At 31.1% G+C, this 22,372-nt stretch overlaps 1 long non-coding RNA gene across 1 annotated transcript; it reads left to right on the forward strand.

The window, feature by feature from the left end:
• Nucleotides 1-19,925: 19,925 nt before the first annotated feature.
• LOC134248076 (uncharacterized) lies at nucleotides 19,926-21,999 on the forward strand. The gene is made up of 2 exons (XR_009987969.1): nucleotides 19,926-19,986; nucleotides 21,558-21,999. It is a non-coding gene; the product is annotated as an uncharacterized LOC134248076 (long non-coding RNA).
• Nucleotides 22,000-22,372: the final 373 nt, after the last annotated feature.

Raw genomic sequence — 22,372 nt, forward strand, 5'->3', positions numbered from 1 at the left:
ATGTAATTTTAGATTTTCTTATTATGTAATTATAACTGACAAATTTTTGTATTTGCTTTACAGTTCTTACGTTGATGTAATAAAGACATTATCAGTAAACTTGACTTCATCCTTTGACCAAGCCACTAATAAAACTGTTCTTACCTGCAGGAAACATTCTTTACATCTTATTTTTTCCAACCATTATAACTATTTTTTGTTTTTGAATAAAAAAAGTCACCGACCTACCTACCCAAATTTCTTCAAATTTGGAGAGGACAGAGATCAGTCCTTTTTAAAAGATGGCCTGTTTTCATCTACAAATACGTTAAAATAATTTTTTTTGCAAAATAAAATTTCATTTATTCTGCATACGAATACATTATACTTTTTTCATAACTCTTTGAAAAGATTTTTTTTATAAGATGACGATTTCATTTCATGGTCTTATTATAATTGTTTAGAATTTTTGCAACCATATTGTAAAAGAGATCAGTGTAATAATTTTGTCACTTGCAGGAAATTTTAAAGAATTTAAAGAAATTGAAAAAAACTAATTTAAATGTTATTGTGACAATTTAAAAGAAATTAATTATTGAAGAAGTTTTAATAGCCCTCAGCTCTATTTTAGAACCTTCTCAGCTTAAGAACAATGACCACAATAATTATCAGTTAATACCAGCATTGACAGCACATCAACAGTATTTATCAGTATTACGATATATCCTGGTGAGCTTGAGATAAAAGATATCACAGAATCTGACATTTCTGTTTCATATTTGAATGTTTTACTTGAAAACGTCAGTGGTCATCAAACAACCAAGCTGTATGCGAAACGTGCTGACTTTAACTTTTCTTTCGTCAACTTCCCTTATTTATGCAGCAATATACATTCATCACCATTCGATACGCAAGAGCATGCTCTACGTACGAACAATTTCTAAAACGAGGTTAAGTATTGATAAATAATTTGATGGAAAAAGAATATCAGCTGTCTCGTTTAAAGTCATCATTTCATAAGTTCTATTGTTTACACAATGACCTTGTCAGCAAATACAATTGATCATTGTGTCAAATACTGACTGCCGTTTTTCACACTGAATTGACAACGAATTTTTCTGTTATTTCCCGATCATGACAAGGAGTCACAGTGGGTGTGACTGGTCGGCAGGAGATGCTCACTCCTCCATGCACCTGATCCCACCTCTGATGTATTGGAGGTCCGTCTTTTCTATGCTCCTTTTTGTATTGTTTTATGGACTTTTGATCTTGAATACTGCTCGTTATCTCCCTATGTTTCATTTATAAGACTAAACAGTAAATACGACAGTTATTATCAGTATTGCATATCTCAAATATTATTTATCAGAAACAACTAACAATTATCAGCAACAACAATAACATTAATTATAGTTAATATCAGTATTTATCAGTAAGAACAGCACTGTATCAGTAATTATCAAACATTATCAGTAAAATTTTGAATTCTAAGTACTTTTACGTCCAGTAGTGCATCACTTCATAAAAAATGGTAAAGTTGTTAAATTTTTTTAGATCCAAGGCCAAATTGGTATTTTGGAAGACTTTAAAATCCCTTACACTGATATGGAATATTAGTAAATGCTTATGTAAATTCACAAATTGGCAAATATTTAAAGATTTTTTTTAAAATAATAAACGTTATGCAATACAAAACAAAGTTAACTAGTCATCTGATTAGGATCTGAAACGCAAGGACGAAGTCATTATAGCAAGACATTGGGCTTTAAAAAATTACTGTTTCATATTTACTGAACGGGAACATCAAACTGAATGCATATCCTGTGAGTATGCAAGTACGTCATACTTTGAGTACACCACACGCAACCGTCACGGTAGTTCATTCGGTATAGCGCTCGCTCCTTGTTCAGTAGGTCGTGAGTTCGAATGTAGGTCGCGACTGACGTAAATTAATTTAAAATGGTTTCTTTGCCATACGCTTGGCACTTTGAAGTGAGTGTAATGAGTTCTTTGGTTGAGACCTTAAAAAACCGAGGCCACGTGTCTCGGGAGGCGTTAGCACGATAATGATCCCTCACTTCTCAATGAATGCCGAGTAGATAATATAATTTGATGTTCTTCACCGGTTAATGGTAAAGTGTCTTTATGAGTGAAATATTCACACAATCAATCAATCAATCAATCAATGAATCGATCATTCAATCAATCAATCATCAATTAATCAATACACCATATTGGTTTAGAATGCACTGATTTCTCACCTGTTCGAAAAAGACTTTTTGACAATGTACAAACAACGCGTGACCTTTTTACAAATATTAGTCCTATTTTAATTTAACAATACTTTCAAGAAACTGATTTTTACAGTAAGATTAAGATGTATACATATTTAAAATATTGAATTTTTGTGTCATGAAATTAACCCTTGTAATATTCTTTAGGATGGAACGTTAAGTGTGGTTTGTGTCAAGATTGTTCTTCTGGTTGTCGAAAAAAAGTAAGCTGCCTTGTCATGGAGGCCGCCAGAAAATCCCCTAACGTTTTCAATCCTGAACTGCCTTTAATTTACACTACTGCGTTTGATTTCTGAAATGTAATTTAATTCTCTCCATATCATTCTAATTCTCGCTGAGGTTTGTTGTAACATACCGGATATTTGAATCAAAATCAAAGGTCGAATTTACGAGAACATTTCCCAGACATGCAATACTACAACGAATTCACATTTATGTTACATAATATCTCTGTAAGACTATTATAAGGTATTTATTTCGTATTCATATCACTATTTTCCCTTAGAATATCTGTCATGCCAAATGATTTATACTGGTATTTAACTGAAACTTTAAACTAAATTTCAAATTAGGTATGTTCCATGTTTGTATTTAAATGATCAATTCTATATGCACCCAATTATCCATTCAAATCAAATGGTTTTCTTGCATGTGTATATATAATTTCCAAATAAGTTGATAAAGAAAGTCATTCTTGTGTGTGATTCCTGAATTTAATCAGTAAATCGTATCAAAGAATAATAAACTTATTCAAACCAAAAGTACTAAAAATTTCCCTCGACATAACTGCCATGTAAAAATTATTAATGCTGGTATATGACTTTTTTTTCTAGTATAGACACGTTTAATATTTGAAACAACTAAAAAAAATCTTATTTTTTTTTGAGAAATTTATTTAATGTAAAAATAAAAACAAAGTTTTCTTTTTTCCCGAGAATAGTTATTGGTGATCTATTCAAAAGTATTTAAATTATGATGTGGATGCTGCCCCCTCCCCCCATTTAGACGCAATTTTTGTTGTAACAGTTGTGCAGTCAAACGAAGAGAAGTTCCAGTATTGATAGAAAAGAAAAATAAACATAAACAATTTGGGAACCCTACTTCGAAATAAGATTTTTAGGATTTCAGAGTTTAGACAGTTTCTAATATTTTTTTTTTCTAAGTGCCTGCATTTTCTATTCATTGATCAAATTTTCATTGTATTATTGCTCAATTCATTCACTTGAATAACAAGCAAAGTTGATTTTCATATTTCTGGAACCACGCCTAAACCTGTGATTTAAGGTTAATATCCTACTACTCAGTTACACACACATACACATACAAAATTGTATTATCTTAAATCATAAAAGCCTTACGGCAATATATTGTAGTGACAATTTATTTTGATAAAAAATAAGTATATGAATGGATTAGCTATCTTAGGGAAAAACTGGTTGACATTTGAATTGAAAAGTAATGCATATTACATTGACTGACAAAAGGAATTCATGCTTTTCAAGTTTATAGGAAAATACTCTTTGAATTGGAAGTTTTTTAAAATTATTTTATTGCTTATGATTTTGATTCATTTCTTAGTAATAATACATTTATTGTCTTTATATGATTGACAGGGGGTGCTCACTCCTCCATGGCACCTGATCCCATCTCTGATGTTTCTGGGGTCCGTGTTTGCTCTGCACTAATTTTCTATTATTATACTTTCATGTTTAATACTAAAATCTGATTGGTTTAGACGCAGTTGACAATCCGTTCTATTACCCTCAGCCTTAGCAACACACGTGGCAACAGGAAACAAAACGGTAATGCCACATGCGTGGAAATTATGCGCGTACGGTTCACCGTAGAATTCTCAAAACGTCAGTTGAGCGTTTGAGAGAAACGATATAAACTTGACGTCAATAAAAGCTTGCGTCCGATGTAGCTTACTTGAAAACAACAAACAACAGACGAAACATGCTTGCGAGTGCAGAAATAATGAAACTTTAGATGATAAAGGACTCGTAGAGTATCAAATAAACAATAAAGACAAAGAGGTCAGTAAATATTTTTCGAAGTAGCGGGTAGTTTGAAAGCTTTCTAAACGTGAACGAAAAGGCTATCGACAATTTGTATTGCTGACATAGTAAATCAAGAAGACAATTAGTATAATAAAATAAATGGTGCCTGTTTTGGAGGGTAACAGTTTAAAGTAACACCCCTCGGAAAACCATTGATAACCTCCGCTGACGCGTCGGTTGACAATGGTTTTCTTTGGGGTGTCAATTTCAACTGTTACTCTCCAAAACAAGCACCATTTATATATATTTTTTATGGACTTTGAGATTGAAGACTGTTCGTTATCTCAATACCCATTATTTACTGTGTACTTCTGTTCTAAACATTAAGATGGTTATAGATATTCTATTAACTTTTGGTTGATGTCTTACCCATCAAAAAACAATTTACATTTGATAGGCTGTACTGAATTCTGTAATTGTATTTGTAACAAGTACTACTTATTAGACTAACTACATATGACATGCTTTTGTGTTAATATATATGTAATTTTTTCAAAACACTTATGAACGATAATGCAACAAAATGAAGTATTGTTTGATCTTCTCATCTGCTTTTGTCAATAATTGGAGGAAAGTTCCTTGATAAACACATGTTGAATTCATTGTAACTAACCATTGTATTTACATATTTCTTTTGTCTCGTCTGGAAGAAAAGGATACGTTATATTTCTATTCAATGGAAATCTTATATTTCTAAACACAACACAATTTTACAGGTTTGTAATTCTTTAACTATAATGTCATAAAGCATATAAATTATACAATAATATTTACAGTGATTTTTTAGGAAAACAATATAAAGGTAAAAGGACTGTTACTCTGTCTTTCATAGAACAGTTAGGTCATAAAGTTTTATATTATATAGGAATTGTTTAAAGAAATGCTACTCTTTGCAATTTCTATTTTTGTTGCAGGATCTCACAGCACTAATGTACTTCAATGTTGAAATTAAGTCTGGATATAAACAATTTTAAGGTAGGAGGAATGTTACTCTGTCTAATATGTATGACGTGAGATCTTAAATTATTAGTGCACTTTAATGTTGAAATTACTAGTATGTCCGGATATAAACAATTTTAAGGGAAGATGAATTTTACTCTGTCCAGTTTATATGACTGTAAGATCTTAAGCATTAATGTACTTCAATGTTGAAATTAAGTCTGGGTATAAACAATTTCTGTTTGGAAGAATGTAATACTGTGATTTAAATTAAAGTATTTTAACTTACTTTGAAGGAATGTTTCTCTGTGATTTGTATAACTATGAAATCTTCAAGCATTAAAGTATATCACAATTTTTAAATTTGATCTTGAAATAATCGAACTTTACGTTATGTGGAATGTTACTCTGTGATATTCATATGATTGCTAAGTCTGAAATCATCGGAGTAATTCCATATTGAAACATTTGTCTTGTAATAATACCATTTCTGATGCTTATTTCTTCACTTAAGAAGTTTTGCAGTTAGAGAAATGTTAGCCTGACTATTCAAAAGAAAGAAAGAACAATACAAAATTGTATTGATTGCAAACATTTTGGATTTTTGTTTTATCATTAACTGGTTTAGCGTAAAAACATACTTTTTGTAGGTAATTTGACTTAAGCATACCAGGATTTTCCAAAAAGTTCGTAGACAATGAAGTTTCTGTTAAAATAAATGGTTCTCTATAAATCTATTTTTTATCAAATATTTCTTATGAAAAAACAAGTCAGAATGCTTTGATTTTGTTGATGGAACTTAATAATTTTGTAAGAAATATGGGTCTTTCAAGGTCGCAGATAGTGCGTACTATTTTAAGGGATGGAAAAGTGAGAGAACAATATAACTAGATGATGTCACGAGAGAGTAATACACGCACTAAGGTGTTTGCCTCTAAATGCACACTCCTTTAAACTAGGCTTTACCAAGGAAAATGTCAATATAATTCAATAATTTACATAATACATGTATATGTATTCATCAAATTGAGCATAATATGCTCAGGTGACCATGTGACCCATGGACCTTGATCTTATAGGTATTTCATATTCTTAATTCATAACCAGTCTGAAATTAAACAACAGAATTTAATTTATAATGTAAATTAGGTTTGATAAAAGGTGGATATAAATTGTTTGCCCATAATTGAAACTTTTTTAATCTATTTTCTCATATATGATCATGGTTTAAAGCTAACGCATAAAATATTAGGGAAATTCTTGAAAGCAGGGTGATTAAACATATCAAATTTAAAAAAGAAAACAAAACAAATTTCTACCTCCATTGACCCTTCGGGCAAAATAAAATTTCGAAGCCTTACTACACCTCTATATGGCACCACCAACCATCTCCAAAAAGATGATTAGGCTACTAAGTAAAATGTAAGAGGAGTTCAGGGAAGACGGGGCTTTTTGCAAAAAAACGCCATTTTTCGACCCCCATTTGGCCAAGAGTTAGAGTCATTCCTTATAATTTAATTTTAAAATAATTATTCAACTGGGGATGTAAAATTGTGTTGTTTTTATGAGTTCAAATTTACCGCGCAATAATACAACCGTAGTAACGGAAGTGATAGGAAGCGAGGGGAGGTAAAAACTGATACATAGATCTAGCAGCCATGATGCTTGTTTACATGAGGTAAGATCGAGTAACTGTTTGAAATTGAAGGTACATTCATTGAATCTGGAATTTTCCATGAATCCCAAGGACTGGAAATGAGGAGATTGATGGATACAGATGATTATGCTGGTTGTCAAGGGGGTGTGTCCCTATACCAAACCAGATTATACAAAATGTTATGCGTTCCTTTTTGGAAATCAACCAATGAGAGGCAAGAATACAAGAAAAATTAAATCATTTCCTTTTATTTTAATCAGTATGATATAAAACTTTTTTGAATTCAACAACACAATGAAATTTGAATTTAGCATACCACCTAGAATCCAATACTCCAAAAATTCTTACAAACAAAGATACATAACGGATTTTCGTTAAAAAAATCGAAGCCTCTTTTTGATTTCCCACGAAAAAGTAAAAAGCTGTGAAGGAATGAGAAACATAAGGAGACTGTACAACAACATACTCGAAAATAGGTGTTTATCAAACTTGGATACTTAAAAACTCTAAGAAACTATCAGAAATTTTAAACACAAAATATGACAACAACAAATAGCATGATATCGTTCTAACACCCTGATTAATCATCCCTAAAGGTAAATTAAAGTCTAGGATAATAACATCATAAACAAATGTTTCAACAATATGAATGGACCACGCACATTTATCTACCTTGTCATTGATCATCTGCAGATCTTCTATGTTTCAAAGCGTATTGATACATAATACAAGACATGTAAAATTAATTAAGTTTTTGATTAACTTTAGAGTTAGGTAAAGGCTTTCCAAAGAATATCATAGTGAATTCTGTGCCCTCATTTCGCTGAACTACCAGTATAATACAGTATGTAAGATATAATGGAAAACGATTTCAATTCACTTAAATCTTGAGCTGTTTTTACCAGGAGAGTGGCATTAAGTACAGTACTACAGCAAATAGCACAAATCAGATAGATATTATAAATTAAATGGTACAATGAAAAATTGCGAATTCCCTAAAACCTGTGTAAAACGAATTCATACACTGTACAATATATATGTGGCATTTGCACATCAACATGAACATTCAGCATCATAATTGGTAAAAATTACACAATATGTTGCAGTTTTAAGGCTGCAAAAAGAAAGCTTGGCCTAATGCAAACGGGACATGTTTACCGTGAAATCAAGCAAAAATAACTTCCATATAATACAAGAATTTTTTTAAAGATATGTTTTAACCATTTAAATGTATTAAAATAATAACCACAGATCCCTTGACAAGTTGTAAATCGCAATACACAAGTCAACATGACGTCATCAATGTTAATTCTGACACATTTTAGTCTTGCAAGAGGTGGATCAAGTTATTGTTTTTAATGAGAAAAATGCATTTTATTATCTAGCAGAATACTATTTGCAAATAATAAATAAACCCTCATTACAAAAAGAACAACTTTTATTCATTGCTGGAATTATTTATGCAATAATGCGAAATCATATTGAATTAACTCTACCGTGTTTCATGTATTGATTTGCATGTTATATATTGATTTGTCTCTTTAAGTCGTATTTCGGCAAAGGTATTTAATAAAATGATCTGATCCTTTTTTTTAATTTAAGATACATGAAATACTGTAAATGTATTATATTTAGCGTGTACGATATTTGGCGGAAATTGACTTTTGAATAAGTTAGCGTAGATTTGATGTAGAGGATTTCTTCATTTTTTTTCTTTATGTGTATATGTGCAAGACATTTAGCGTTGTACTTGATTTAGCGGTTGCTGCGTTCCGCCAAAGCCGCTAAAAAGAATACACAGCCAAATGTAATACGTTTACAGTATACTTGACTTGAAAATTGCTGCCGCTTTCGTGTAATAGAATGTATACCTTTAATAATTGATAACATAATTGGTGAAGATCCTATGTATTTTTAACTGAGAACAATGGAAGGAAATTTAAACTAATAAAAGCGATTTCAAACAGCAGTTTTTTCCAGGAACTACAAGATTTATAGAAAATTATCATATCAAGTTTTTACTTTATTTATTGTATGGCCTTGAAATATGGAATTTTTGTTTGTTATACCATGCAGTTTACATTTTGTGCCTTTATCACGGTGACTGTCAAATCAGATGACCAATTTAGATTCAACATTGAGTAAGGTATACTATATCTATTCAAGTAATAATAAAATGAATAATTGATTCCTATGATAGCATTTCAAAAAATACATTCTGTTTTCAGTGGCATTTATTTGTACACCCCCTTTATTCCATTGGTTTCTTTATAGTTCAAATGAAATAATAACAGAACCAAGGACGGACAGAAAAAAAGATCCACTAAGATATGAAAATCATTGACAAAATGTAAATATTGAATTAAATGATCACGTGTTGTTCAGATATTTTGTTAAGAAAAAAATATTTAGTTGTGTTTTGTTTAACATAATTGCTAATATAATAGATATTTACTATATCTGCTGATAAAAATGATAAATACTGGATGTCTAAGAGTCATCTTATTGATATTTTAAAAATTTATTGACGCAGTTTATTATCAACTAACAAACTGATGAAACAAGAATATCAGCAGTCTCGTTTAAAGTCATCATTTTGTAAGTCCTATGGTCGCTATAATGACCTTGTCAGCAAATACAATTTATCATTGAGTAAAATGCTGTCTGACGTTTTTTTATACTAATTGTTAGTCCATAATTTATACGCTAAATTGATGACGGATTTTCCCATTATTTCCGATCATGATGATGAGTACAGGACGGGTGTTGCCGGTCCGCAGGAGATGCTCACTCCTCCATGGCACCTGATCCCACTTCTGATGTTTTTGAGGTCCGTGTTTGCTCTTATCCTATTTTGTAGTGTTTTATGGACTTTTGATCTTGAATACTTTTCGTTATCTCCATATGTTTCATTTATTAGATTAATAGTAAATACGACAGTTATAATCAGTATTCCATATCCTTAATCTATCAGAAACAACTAAATTTATAGGAACAACAATAATAAAAATTATATCAGTTTTTTATTTTATAGCTAATAAATAGTCTATGATAAAATGCTACCAAAAATCTAGAGAATTTAAGTGTTCAATATCTTAACGTTTTATTGAACTCTGAGTTTGGTTTACGCATACGAGTATGCCCAGAACATTCCGAATACGTGCATTCAATATCGAACGCCCTGTAGTAAACAAAAAAGTCGTCTGGTCAAATTCACGGGGTCAAATTAAATAAAGGAAGTGGCATCTAGGTACATGTAAGATGTGTTCATTTTTACACAAAAATGAAATTATTTATTTAAAAAAATTAGTACGTAATAGACATTTTTAAACCTAAATAAGCAAATCAAAACGCTCAGTAGGGTCATGAGAATGATGCGATATTGAACATTTAAAGGACAGGCGTTTACTTGAATACCAATACTACAAAATCATTAATTAATTTTATTTAGTTGGAATAATTATCATAAATTATGAGGAAATGTTTTAGCCATAAAATAAAGGAGATTTTGAACTTATATTATTGAATATAGGCACTCTTTGGCTGTACAGATGTATTCGCAAGCTCGTGTATTTGTACAGCCAACTATTGCTAATATTCACCAATACAAGTTCAATAACCCAATGTTATCAGCAAGAACAGCACCGTATCAGTATTTATCAAACATTATCAGTAAAATTTGGAATTCTGAACACTTTTTTAGTCCAGTAGTGCATCAGTTAATTAAAAAAGATAAAGATTTGAATTTCATGAAATTCCAAGCAATGTAATATTTTGAAAAACACAAGGCTGATAGTGCTGCAAAAGATGTACTTTATCATGAAATCGAAGACTTTAAAATCCCTCTCACTTATCTGAAATATTTAGTAAATGCTTATGTAAATTCACTTTGGCAAATGTTTTGGGATCTTTGTGAAAATAATAAACGTTATGCAATACAAAACAAAGTTAACTAGTCATCTGATAAGGATCTGAAACGCAAGGACGAAGTCATTATAGCTAGACATTGGGCTTTCAAAATTTATTGTTTCATTACCGGCCGTCAGGAGCCGGTCGGTTATATGATATGAAAGTTTGAAGTCGCTATTTAAATTAGTCAGGATTTAAATTATGATGTGGAATTACGCATTTTTGTTGTAAAAGTTGTGCAGACAAACAATTAGGATTTCAGAGTTTAGACAGTTTCTAGTATTTCTTTTTTTTCTATGGGCCTGCATTTTCTAGTCATGGATCAAATTTTCATTGACTTATTGCTCAATTCATTTATTTGAATAACATGCATAGTTGATTTTCATATTTTTGGAACCACACCTAAACCTGTGATTTAAGGTTCATATCCTACTACTAAGATACACACACATACACATACAAAATTGTATTTTCTTAAATTATAAAAGCCTTACGGCATTATATTGTAGTGACAATTTATTTTGATAAAAAATAAGTATATGAATGTACTAGCTACATGTATCTTAGGGAAAACACAGCTGACATTTGAATTGAAAAGTAATGCATATTACATTGACTGACAAAAGGAATTCATGCTTTTCAAGTTTAGGAAAATACTCCTTTGAATTCTAAGTTTATTAAAATCATTTTATTGCTTATGATTTCCCATATGAAAAAATACTATTAGAATTCAATCGGAGTATTCAGTTGACTACTAGTTGACGGTCAACTGACCGTCAATTGACCATTAGTTGAATTTTTGCCATGCAAATGAGGGAGCGAGCAACTCATTTGCATAGAGTGGACCACTGTTGAATGCTCCTATATTTTCTTTGCAGTTGACCGCTAGTTGAATACTCCTCTTTTTCCTTTGCAGTTGACCGCTAGTTGAATACTCCACTATTTCCTTTACAGTTGACCGCTAGTTGATTACTCCTCTATTTCCTTTGCAGTTAACCGCTAGTTGAATACTCCACTATTTCTTTTGCAGTTGACCGCTAGTCAGTGCACATAGGTCGCATGCATTAGATATTTGAAAAAAAATGGAGGGAGATTTGAAATCGTATTTCCTGTTCACACGACGAGTATAATTCGATAAATTAAAAGTTAACTAATGCAAATCAAATTAGTGTGAATTAAATTGCGTTCACACGACAAATAATTGCGAAGTAAACTAATGCAAATTAAAATTTTCCATCTACGGTCAGGAGTCAGCAAGTTATTATGACGTCATTTGTAAATCACGTCATGTATGCAGAGCCATCTTTTGATACATCATGTAGTGGTTACAGGTATTCATTGATTTTAGTGGTTAACATACTTTCCATCAATTTTTTAATCAAATATAGCACAAATATCCATATATAACCACCAACGCATGTCCTATGACATAATTCTGGCCTTACGCATGTCAAAATTTAATTCGAATTAGCTTGCTTAACATTCACATGGAGCTAATTAATTTAATGCGCAGTAAATTAATTCGAATTAAACTAATTCGCATTAATCAAATTTGCCCTGTTCACACGGAGAGTTTAATTTGAATTAAACATAAGTTACTGCAAATTAGCTTCGCTTAGCGTTCACACGGAGAATTTAATGCGAATTATTTTAATTTGAATTAGTTTTCTGCACATTAAATTAGTTCGCATTAGCTCCGTGTGAATGCTAAGCCAAGCTAATTTTAAATTTTGGGGCATGCGCAATGGCAAAATTTCAAATGCGTCATAATCGGCTATAAGTACTTGTGCTATGAAAAACTAGGAAAAAATGTGTTAATCACTAAAATATACAGACACTGTGACATTATGTCAAATGCATCTGCATAAGGTGACGTGATTTGCAAATGACGTCATAATAGCCTTCCTCACGCCTGACTGTCGTGTGAACGCAATTTAATTCGCATTAGTTTGATTCGCATTAGTTTTTGCATTAATTTACTGCGATTTAAACTTGTCGTGTGAACAGGGCATTAAACTCAATAAGACAAGCAGTATTCTTGAAAATATGAAAAGTTAAAAAAAATGAAGTTTCTAAATTGATATAAATGTACTTGTAAATCTAAATGCATTATAAATAAATTGAGCTCGCACACTCTCATAAGTTGTTACATGACTTCTTCATTTTCAGTGCAGAAACGGTTATATATAGAATTAGTCTAAAGCAATATTTTTACCTACACAAATAACACAACAAAACACTTGATGCATGACAAGTTTTCAGAATTCTTTTAATATTTAAAAAAAGTACACAAAAATAGGGACCTATACTGGCTACAGTTTTCTGTATTCCTATTATCTGTTTAAAAATAACAAGCTTAGTAAAACAAATCTTTAAATTTTATATACTTACAATAGTACATGAGATACACACACATCACGAAGACAATAATGTTTCAAATCAAAATTCCGAAAACACACATGTACTTTCAAATCTTGGTTGTTGTAATTATGGTATAACAAACCCGATCTATGATAATGTAATTTTGAACCCAACATAAATGTATGGGAGAAATTAACAAGTCGGAGTGTTCAATTTACTCTTTTACATAAATTTCAAAGTATTAGCGTTCAACTAATGGTCAACTGGCCGTTTTATGCAAATCAGTTGATCGCTTTTCAGAAAAGCATTCAACTCTGAGTGGTCAACTGTTTTCGCATTATCAGTTGACGACTAGTTGACGGTTAGTTGACGGCTAGTTGACGGTCAACTACACATTTTCGTATGGGTTTGATTCATTTCTTAATATTTACATTTCCAATGTCTTTCTCCGAGATAAAATTACCAATTGTAAATGTAATTTATTTCCTCACGAATGTTTTAGCGCGATTCTAAAAAAACCACGTGCAGGGTTGGACAACACCTAGAGAGAAGCAGGCTTGGAGTCCGTGGATTGGCGGAATCAAAGCATATAAATATAAGGAATAAATTTTTCGAATTCATGAAGATGATCAATGGATTGGCTTGTGTGATAAATTTATTAAAATATTTCGGCGTTTATGCAAATTATCACACAAGCAATCCATTTATGATTTTGAAAAATCAGTTATGCCTTAAGTAATAATACATTTATTGTCTTTATATGATTGACAGGGGATGCTCACTCCTCCATGGCACCTGATCCCATCTCTGATGTTTCTGGGGTTAGTGTTTGCTCTGCACTTATTTTGTATTATTATACTTTCATGTTTAATACTAAAATCTGATTGGTTTAGATGCAGTTAACAATCCGTTCTATTACCCTCAGCCTTAGCAACACACGTGGCAACGGGTAACACAACGGTAACACATGCGTGGAAATTATGCGCGTAGACGGTTCATAAAACTCAAAACCATTGTAGCGTTTGAGAGAAGCGATATAAACTTGACGTCAATAAAAGCTTGCGTCCGATGTAGCTTACTTGAAAACAACAAACAACAGACGAAACATGCTTGCGAGTGCAGAAATAATAAACTTTAGATGATAAAGGACAAGTACAAATAAACAATTACAAAGAGGTCAGTAAATATTTTTCGAAGTAGCGGGTAGTTTGAAAGCTTTCTAAACGTGAATAAAGGCTATACAATTTGTATTGCTGACATAGTAAATCAAGAAGACATTTAGTATAATAAAATAAATGGTGCCTGTTTTGGAGGGTAACAGTTTAAAGTGACACCCCACGCTGACGCATCGGTTGACAATGGTTTTCTTTGGGGTGTCAATTTCAATTACCCTCCAAATCAGGCACCATTTATATATTGTTTTATGGACTTTGAGATTGAAGACTGTTCGTTATCTCCATATCCATGATTTACTGTGTACTTCTGTTCTAAACATTAAGATGGTTATAGATATTCTATTAACTTTTGGTTGATGTCTTACCCATCAAAAAACAATTTACATTTGATTGTACTGAATTCTGTAATTGTATTTGTAACAAGTACTACTTATTAGACTAACTACATATGACATGCTTTTGTGTTAATATATATGTAATTTTTTAAACAATTATGAAGATAATGCAACAAAATGAAGTATTGTTTGATCTTCTCATCTGCTTTTGTCAATAATTGGAGGAAAGATCCTTGATAAACGTACCTGGAATAATTTTTCAACAACACATGTTGAATTCATTGTAACTAACCATTGTATTTACATATTTCTTTTGTCTCGCCTGGAAGAAAAGGATACGTTATATTTCTATTCAATGGAAATCTTATATTTCTAAACACAACACAATTTTACAGGTTTGTAATTCTTTAACTATAATGTCATGAAGCATACAAATTATACAATAATATTTACAGTGATTTTTTATAAACAATATAAAGGTAAAAGAACTGTTACTCTGTCTTTCATAGAACAGTTAGGTCATAAAGTGTTTTATTATATAGTAATTGTTTAAAGGAAAGCTACTCTTTGCAATTTCTATTTTTGTTGCAGGATCTCACAGCACTAATGTACTTCAATGTTGAAATAAAGTCTGGATATAAACAATTTTAAGGTAGGAGGAATGTTACTCTGTCTAATATGTATGACACATATATCACATATATAAAAGTATGTCACAATTTTTAAATTTGATCTTGAAATAATCGAACTTTACGTTATGTGGAATGTTACTCTGTGATATTCATATGATTGTTAAGTCTGAAATCATCTGAGTAATTCCATATTGAAACTTTTCTCTTGTGATAATACCATTTCTGATGCTTATTTCTACACTTAAGAAGTTTTGCAGTTAGAGAAATGTTAGCCTGACTATTCACAAGAAAGAAATAACAATACAAAATTGTATTGATTGCAAACATTTTGGATTTTTGTTTTATCATTAACTGGTTTAGCGTAAGAACATACTCTTTGTAGGAAATTTGACTTAAGCATACCAAGATTTTCCAAAAGGTTCGTAGACAATGACGTTTCTGTTAAAATTAATGGTTCTCTATAAATCTTTGTTTTATCAAAATACTTCTTAAGAAAAAAAAAGTCAGAATGGTTTGATTTTGTTGATCTAACTTAATAATTTTGTAAGAAATATGGGTCTTTCAAGGTCGCAGATAGTGCGCACTATTTTAAGGGATGGAAAAGTGAGAAAAGAATATAACTAGATGATGTCACGAGAGAGTAATACACGCACTAAGGTGTTTGCCTCTAAATGCACACTCCTTCATACTAGGCTTTACCAAGAAAAATGTCAATATAATTCAATAATTTACATAATACATGTATATGTATTCATCAAATTGAGCATAATATGCTCAGGTGACCATGTGACCCATGGACCTTGATCTTATAGGTATTTCATATTCTTAATTCATTACCAGTCTGAAATTAAACAACAGAATTTAATTTATAATGTAAATTAGGTTTGATAAAAGGTGGATATAAATTGTTTGCCCATAATTGAAACTTTTTAATCTATTTTCTCATATATGATCATGGTTTAAAGCTAATGCATAAAATATTAGGGAAATTCTTGAAAGCAGGGTGATTAAACATATCAAATTTAAAAAAGAAAACAAAACAAATTTCTACCTCTATTGACCCCTCGGGCAAAATAAAATTCCGAAGCCTTACTACACCTCTATATGACACCACCAACCATCTCCAAAAAGATGATTAGGCTACTAAGTAAAATGTAAGAGGAGTTCAGAAAGACGGGGCTTTTTGCAAAAAAACGTCATTTTTCGACCCCCATTTGACCCCCGGGGCAAAATCAAAATTTCAAAACCTTACTGCACCTCTACATGACACCAAAAACCATCTCCCAAAAGGTGATTAACTACTGAGTCAAATGTAAGAGGAGTTCAGGGAAGACGGGGCTTTTTGGATAAAAAACGTCATTTTTTTTTACCCTTATTTGACCCCCCGGGGCAAAATCGAAATTTCGAAACCTTACTGCACGTCTATATTACACAACCAACAAACTTCCAAAAGATGATTAAGCTATTGAGTAAAATGTAAGAGGAGTTCAGGGGAGACGGGGCTTTTTTGCATAAAAAACGTCATTTTTCGACCCCCATTTGATCCCCACTAAAAAATGAAAATTCCGAAACCTTACTGCACATCTACATGACACCAAAAACCACTCCAAAAAGATGATTAGGCTACTAAGTAAAATGTAAGAGGAGTTCAGAAAGACGGGGCTTTTTGCAAAAAAACGTCATTTTTCGACCACCATTTGACCCCCTGGGGCAAAATCAAAATTTCAAAACCTTACTGCACCTCTACATGACACCAAAAACCATCTCCCAAAAGGTGATTAACTACTGAGTCAAATGTAAGAGGAGTTCAGGGAAGACGGGGCTTTTTGGATAAAAAACGTCATTTTTTTACCCCTATTTGACCCCCCGGGGCAAAATCGAAATTTCGAAACCTTACTGCACGTCTATATTACACAACCAACAAACTTCCAAAAGATGATTAGGCTATTGAGTAAAATGTAAGAGGAGTTCAGGGGAGACGGGGCTTTTTTGCATAAAAAACGTCATTTTTCGACCCCAATTTGATCCCCACTAAAAAATGAAAATTCCGAAACCTTACTGCACATCTACATGACACCAAAAACCACTCCAAAAAGATGATTAGGCTACTGAGTCAATGTAAGAGGGGTTCAGGGAAGATTGGGCTTTTTGCATAAAAATGTCATTTTCGACCCCAATTTGACCCCGCCGGGGCAAAATCGAAATTTCGAAACCTTACTGCATATCTACATGACACCACCAACCATCTCCCAAAAGATGATTAGGCTACTGAGTCAAATGTAAGAGGTGTTCAGGGTGAAAAGTGTGACGGACAGACGGACGGACATGAGTAACAACTTAACAATATACCCGAACTTTCTTTAGAAAGTGGGGGTATAGTTTAAGAAGTATTTTATTCATAATATACATAGAGTACAATATGAATATGGATTGAACAGCAGGCCAAGGGCCTATATTAGTTCTCTCCATTTGAGATCAAGGTACACATGGTATAATTAAATTACTGTACACATTTTAAGTTCAACAAAACATGTATTATAAAGTAATATTAAGAGAATTATAAAGAATACATGGTTGAAGAAAAATTGAGGAGAAAAAATGCATAAAGAAAACAATAACATAAATTTAAAAGAAAAGAAAAAGAAAAAAAAATGATGGAAAGAAACAAACAAACAAAAAAATTAAGTAATAAGAATATGGAGAGGAAGGCTTAGACTAAAATCTTTAAGTGTTTTTTTTTTATAAAATTATGAACTTGGTCAAAGAATAACATATTTTCTCAAAGTGATAGGCAATCATAACTTGACAATACAATATTGACATCTCTTGGCATGTCATGGTCACTCATGTATGTAATTAAAATGTTCCTGGCAAAATCATAACATGGGCATTGAAAGAAAAAATGAACAGAGTCTTCAAAACAATTTCCATATTTTAAGCATTTAGGTGAATAAACTAAATTATGATTAAACAAGTCAGCATTAAGATTACTAGAGAAGTTTCTCAACTGACAGTGGAGTATATTTAATTTTCTTTGTCCATAATTGTATAATTTAGATTTTGTTTTGTCTTCAAGATTTTTATTTTGCATACACTGTTTAAACTTTGCTACACTTGTTACAGCTTTTAAGCTATCTGGCAAATCATTCCATAATTTCATTGTAGATGGTAAAAAACTATTGTAGTATGCAACTGTTCTAGTGATTGGTAAATGATACGAATTATTGCGTAACGCGTAATTATGTGAAACAGGTAGGCATTGATTGAGTGCGGGTATGATAATGACAGTGTCGTTATGCCTATGTTTCTATGGCTATTTACGTTCACTTTGCCTGGATCAATTCATGCTATCCATGTGTTCCTTGTCATTACTCGGTTTGTTTCATACTTGGATATTTTACTTGAAAAAGACGTTAACAATAATTTAACAACCAAGCATTATGGGGTTTGCAACGGATTGTTGTAAGATTTGGTCTCCAAGTACAAAAAAGAAACACACACACAAAAATTTGCCAATCAGAAACTCCAGTTTCCTTTAAATATCAACTTCAGATTACTTGTTTGTACTATTAGAATGTTTTTTAACAAAATTATTTTGCAATTTGCTATTTTGAAGGGAAGTAAATTGATGACTTCCATTTAAATTGAACAAGCAACTGTCAGAGATATCAAAAAGCCTGGATTTTAATTTATGGTGAGAAATTTTTGTATAAACAATTGAAAAGTTTAAAGTTTTTATGTAATTGATTTCAGTGAAATTTTGCAATTTCAAGCTTTGCACAATTGGACATACAATGTTCAGTATCATGAAAAATTATTTTGAAAGTCGTCTAAGCATAACCTAGAAAGAGAAAATTTTTAAAACGATAACTTTAAGCATAAATAATTCACTGATTGATCAGACCCAGGAACATTTTAAATTTTTAGTGTGGGCCAAAAACAATTTTAAAAACCCAAAAAGTATATATAATTGAAAAAAAATAAAGCCAAAATGATTTGAGTACCTGTCTAAAGAGCCAAAGGTGGAAAAGTGATATTGGTGAGTGTGTTTTAATTTTTCGGTTTGTCATAAGTACACTTAACAGAACAGTGACATTTGTTCAGTTTGTTTTCTTTAATGAGAAAATTATGTGTATTTCATTTTTTTAAGAAATGCCATTGTGAGCCACATTTGCGTCATTTATGACATCCAAGCACAGCTTCATTTTACCAGTCTTTTAATAAAAAAAAATAAATTTAAAGCAGAGAAGAAACACTGGGACCCGTTTTAAAAATTTTTAAAGAATTTATAACTTAGACAAAAACTTTATTCTGCTTGTAATGTTCTAGTTTAAATTATATCAAATATTGATTTTATATTTTTAAAAGGTATGAAGTTAGATAATTTTAAACAGAACAAATCATTTTTTTTTTTTTGGATTTAGTCTTAATTTCTTTTGTAAAACTGGTCACAAATAAAAAGTGATTTAGTTCTCTCTCATCGTTATATTTGCCCATTATGCAAAAGAAGCCACGTGGTGTAGTTGTCAATTGGAAGAAATCTATTTAAATGAGCACATAATAAAATATATTAGCTATTTGTGCATAGGCTGCTGAATCGTGAAATTGTTCAGTTTGTTGCTTTGAGTAGACAACTTTTTGAAAGGTAAGGTATTTGAGTTTTTTGCAACAAAGTGCCAGCATCGCTAGAAGATATTTACTTGATTTTTCAGGTTTTGTGCTATTGAGACGGTCTATACCATTTACAATAATATTTTTGTCAACATGTCAAGTGCACCAACAGAATTCATGTGTTTTAGTCATTTATTATTATTTACACAACTCTTTGTTAAAATGCAAATTAATTTTTAACTTTCTTGATTTCTTTGATTTCACCAAAAAAATCTGATGATGACCAAGCATTGCTAAAATATAATCAATGCAAACATTTCCTTTCTTGTATTTCAAAAGTGTATGAAATACAACAGCAAAAATATAATCAATACAAACATTTTTTTCTTGCGTTTGAAATTAAAATAATATGTCTGAAATACAACAGCAAAAATATAATCAATCGCTTTCCATCATTTTCAAAGACGGCCAACCTTCTGAATCTAAAATGAAAATAACAATTTTAAGCATGACAGGTTGATGTACAATATTTGTTGTTTCCAGGACAAGAAACTTAATATTTAGTGCTCTATGTACATATACTTCAGTTTCATTAAACACATGCTATTAGAGTTGTGCAGAGGGTTTTTTTTATTGGACCAACGTTTAATTAACGTACCACAGGGTCTTGGTTTATGAAATGAACCTGAAACTGTCCAATTAAAAAAAATCTTAATTTCAAAAGAAATGAAATTATGTATTACAATTATCAGTTAGTTCATACAGTTTATTTATTTTCAGTATGAAAATAAAGTTCTGATATATACTTTATTAGTTTTATACTGCTATTTTATGGCTTATTACAAGCGATTAATTTTTTTCGAAACAAATTTGGATGGCGTATTCTTTTCTTTCCCCCATTCTTAACAAACTCTGTAATTAATCTTTATTAGCTCGAGAAATTTTGTCTCTTTTTACTGACAATTAATTTTCACTTGAATAGATCAATGACTTTTTATGCCGTAGATTTATTTTATTTTGAATGAAATAAATTGTAATTTCAATTAATTTCGGTGCTTTATTTAATTCTATGAAGAATTACTTGGTGTATTCTCTCGTCTCAATTATAATGCTTTGCATTAACAAATGTTTTGGTATATAGATATCCAGCTGTGGGACGTTTAATATTTCATTAAAATCCATTTTACATTAAAATCATTTCATAAATAAAACTGAAGAAAAACAGAGAATAATAAATTTGTTATCTTCTTATAAAAAATTATTCATAAATATATAAGTGATAGGGTGATGCGCTGTTTTGCGTTATACGACCTCCCATTACATTAATTTAACTTAAGCACTCACACAACAAATTTAATAGGAATCCAAACGGTCATTTATTGAGGAACTGAATGAAAGAAAAAAATAGTTTTGCTTAAAAAAGTAAAACAAGTATAACAATGGTGGCATTTTCAAACAAACATTTTGTATAGGACTCTTTTAAAACGAAATGATTACACTTTGATTTTGATTTTAAGTTTAATACATCGTCATTTAAAAAAAATATAGAGAAATAAATAAAGAGGTATAAGGGTATACTATATGTATCAGTTTATTTACTTTCAGTATGGGCTGTTCAAATAGTGTCATTGTTACCAACACCAGTGATTCCATCATAATAATAACCTGGAGTGACGATGACAACAAAAATATCAGTAAAAAGATCCTTCCAGGGCAATCGGAGGAAATCGAAGATATCTACAGTGACGTAAAAGTCCAAATTGAGAACGAGGCGTTCATAGGAAAGAGGGGTGTAAACTTTACAATTGAAAAGCATCAAGATAAAACTCATACACGTGTGACTGTGAAGGGCAAATCTGCCTGATTCAAGGTCGTCAGAGCAATGACAAGGACAAGACAAAAATAGGACTGTTCCCTGTCAATAAAAACATTTTACTTCTGCTTCTCATTTAGTTAAAATAAGAAACTATTTCTGTTTCGAAACAAAATGCTTGTCACTTATTGTATTATATTCTTTTGAATTGAATAAAAAAAGCTTTGTATCTAATTGTTTTAATTGACCACCTTGTCTCCATGTCCTAAATTTAGGTATGATATATTTGGTTAATATGACGTCGGGAATGCTTGACGAAATATTGGCCTTTCTATTTTGGTGGATTTTATTTGCAAAAATACAATTCCTTTTATTTTAATCAGTATGACAAAAAACTTTTTTGAATTCAACAACACAATGGAATTTGAATTAGCATACCACCTTGAATCCAATACTCCAAAAATTCTTACAAACAAAGATACTTAAAAAAACGGATTTTCGAAAAAGTAAAAAGGTGTGAAGGTTAAGGAAAAAAAAATCAAAGCCTCTTAAGAAACTTCAGAAATTTTCCAACAAATAGCATGAAAAACTAAAAAGTAAATTGCAG

The sequence above is a fragment of the Saccostrea cucullata genome, unplaced genomic scaffold (genome assembly GCF_032062105.1).
Source record: "Saccostrea cucullata isolate Sc308-1 unplaced genomic scaffold, CSIRO_AGI_Scuc_v1 ctg1909, whole genome shotgun sequence".
Taxonomy (NCBI): domain Eukaryota; kingdom Metazoa; phylum Mollusca; class Bivalvia; order Ostreida; family Ostreidae; genus Saccostrea; species Saccostrea cuccullata.